General features: G+C 41.0%; 1 long non-coding RNA gene across 1 annotated transcript; it reads left to right on the top strand.

The window, feature by feature from the left end:
* Positions 1–1,499: 1,499 nt before the first annotated feature.
* On the top strand, positions 1,500–3,333 carry LOC124116709. Its single transcript, XR_006858164.2, has 2 exons — positions 1,500–2,126; positions 2,260–3,333. It is a non-coding gene; the product is annotated as an uncharacterized LOC124116709 (long non-coding RNA).

The following is a 3,333-nucleotide window of genomic DNA, read 5'->3' as shown; positions in this document are numbered from 1 at the left end:
TAGTAGTAATTCATACTATTGGGAAATCATGATTATCATTTTGAGGGGATGGCAACAGCCACGTTCTTTGTGAGGAAAGCCAATTTTCTTTCATAAGTTAACAGATCCATTGACTATATTTGGGAAAGGGGTCCAAAGTTTGTACAATGTTGATAACTCCAAAGTCAATGGATGACTTTTCTACAAGTGGTGGACGAAAAGTTCCAAGGTTACCTATGATGGACTGCGTTGATGGGAGTTGGTTGATAACTTTTTTTCAACATAATCCTCTATGAGGTCCACACACTTCTACCATCAATGCTGGAGTGCCTGAATCCCACTGGTGGAGAAGGCTTCCTCCTGGTGGTGAAGAAGTCCTTCACAGCAGAAGTGACGTCATCATTTGCATAATGCTTGCCAGACAGTCATTTCTTCATGTTCGGGAAGAGGTTGAAATCTGAGGGTGCCAAATCTGGTGAATGTGGACGATGTTCAATGATTTTAGCAACAGGTGCATAGCAGCCATTGAGAGAGACTTGTGCACATATGTATTATCCTGGTGAAGCAACAAGCCTCTAGTTTGGTTTTCCCAATTGTTTAGCCTTGATATTCCTTCCTAGGCTCTGCAGACGAGCATGATAATTGCCATTACAAGTCTGACCCATCGGCTTTCGCAATGTAGTCCACCAGTAGGATTCCTCTGGAAGTGGAACCCCAGGAAACCGAAGCCAAGTCACCTTGCCAGCTGATGAAACAGTCTTTGTCATCTACTTCGTGGGAGGAGACATTATATGTTTGTACTGCTCTGACTGTTGCCTGTTTGTTCAGACGGTTGTTCTGGTTGTGGACCCAAGGCTCATACAGTTACAAATTGCTCAACTTCAGCTGAGTCTCCTTTGAAACAACGTAAATTCTTACGAGAGATGATGAACCTGGAGTGTTTCTGATCAAGAATCGGAAGCTGGGGAACTCTCTGTCACACCCAGTTTATTGCTGAGAATGTTTGAAACACTCCCTTTAGAGATACCTACTTTGTTGGCTATGCGACGTGCACTGATTCCCGGGTCATTCAATATCATACCACATATTTTATCTACATTTTCTTTTCTGGTGGCAGTTGAAGGTCTTCCTGATCTCGGATCGTCTTGGAGGCTCTCTCTTCCTCTCCTAAACTCCGCTGCCCACCTCTTAACAGTGGCAAAGGAAGGAGCATCGCTCCCTAAAGTTGACACCATGTCCGCATGTATGGCTGTTGGAGTTAGCCCTTTCAGATGAAGATATTTGATGACAGCTCGGTTGCCCATTTTGTCCATTTTGATCAGCAGAGAATACCTAGTCACTTTGATTCCTTCCAAAATATACTTCCTGGTTTTGTATTTCAAATTTAGCCTAAACCATGGAAAAGCGGCACCAGACTTGAGAGCGTACGACAATTAGATCTAGGCTCAGAACTTTTTAGCCACCCCTCGTATTCTTTGTAGTGAATATATATACGATATTGATTTGTCATCATACTCTGAGAATAAAAAAAGAATAGAGAGAACGAATACATTTTCGCAATCTCTGCAATACATGTATGTATATAAAAGTTTACACTATAATGTGACTGCACAGTAGTAAATGTAAACCTACAATACGAAACTACCACGCAGTTGTCGCTTCAACTAAACTCCAAACAGCGCATGCATCACTCAGTCATCTCTATAAAGATTACGCCAAGCTCCTCACAGCGATAGCCCGTTCGCGGAGCTCTCTTATGGGCTCTTATACATGTATATTACCGAGAGTGTAATGAAGGTATCACTCTGGCAAGGAGTTCGTTCCAACATTTGTTTACACACAGGATAATGTAACTAGTTTTCATACGAGTTTTATTTTGCTTGTTTGTCAAATCAAATATCGACGATGCCATGCAGAGTGACGTCCCTTTGTGTTGACACCATGTCAGAGCCACGACTGAAGAGATTTTATCTTTCCAGAGAAGAAACTGAACGGTTCATAAGTTTTTATTTATCCCAGGAATGCCTATGGAATGACCTACATGTCACCTATTCCAAACGGGACAATTACTAGCGGCGCAGCAGATGTCCTGCCACGGGAGAGAAATGACAGTCGAGTTCGGTCACACTGACCTAGCAGACGACAATGTGCGTTGTATTTACATGCAGGTTGTAGGTTTTCTCCACGAGTAATGAAATAACAATGAATAATTTTTGACAGTAATTTACAACCGGAAATAATTCCTTTACCCTCTTAATCTCTGACTATTTTGTGTTTCAGTGGAACAAGTTGCTGCAAAACTTGCCAGTCTACGGACTTACGTACGTATGGCCGTGAGCTACGTAAGATCACTCAGTCGGAGTGGAGCTGGAGTTGATGATGTTTACCATGGGAGATCTTCGTAGTCCTGGACCCCACCTTGAGATGGCATGTTCAGCAAAGACCTTCTGCTAACAATCTGGTAATAGTCAGTGATGTGGTTGTCTCCCTAAGTTATCATTTCAGGGTGCAGGCTAAAACGTCACCGATTTCACTGGTGAAATGGCACCTCATTTGGCGAAAACGGCTACTATCTCCCGGCAAAAATGGTACCTCTATTTTTAATAGCAATAATAAAACTTTAGTCAGTAGTATAGATGCTTCTGATTAGAAACTGACATGAAAGTTCATGGTACCAATCATCTCTTCTGTGATGGAATCTACGCATCTTAAAAAGGAGAAAGGGAAGTCTTCTTCAGTCAGGCAAATTTCTCTTTAACGGGCGACAGAAAGTCTGGTACCACAAACACGATGGCTCCACTGGTCACACGCAGTTGTCATATGATACAGCATGTTGATTTTTTCTGACATTCTTCTCGCATGCAACAAATTGAAAGGCCATTGTGAATAGTTGTGATCTGATTGTAAAGCCTCTTAAATACAGTTTCAGCTTGACATTGAGTTAATTTGAGTAAAGGTTCTTACAAGTTCAAAGCATATGATGTTTTCACAGTAAGTTTAGTTGCACCTCCCAATCATAGTTGGTGAGTAAATTGGAGTAGAGGCTAATTTCTAATGAAAACTTGTTTTAACATTTCACAATTATTTCTGTTTGGAAGTGACAATGTGAGTTTCATTTCAGTTATTTCAGTAAAAAATAATAATGCCATTTTCACAAGGCAGTATTACCTGTATGCAGGTTAAAACCGGCACCTCAGCAAAACGTCATCGATTTCATCTGGTGAAAGTTATGCTGCCGGTATTATTATATGCCTTGAAATTTTGCACCAAGGCTACGATTATAATACATCTATGTTGCTTATGGTTTTCTGTTTCTGAGCTTTGATTTATTTGAATAAATAGTGAAGGTAACCA

The sequence above is a fragment of the Haliotis rufescens genome, unplaced genomic scaffold (genome assembly GCF_023055435.1).
Source record: "Haliotis rufescens isolate VD_foot unplaced genomic scaffold, xgHalRufe1.0.p SCAF_2, whole genome shotgun sequence".
In the NCBI taxonomy this organism is placed as follows: domain Eukaryota; kingdom Metazoa; phylum Mollusca; class Gastropoda; order Lepetellida; family Haliotidae; genus Haliotis; species Haliotis rufescens.
The sequence above is the reverse complement of the archived record's forward strand: the minus strand, read 5'-3'. Positions and strand labels throughout refer to the sequence as shown.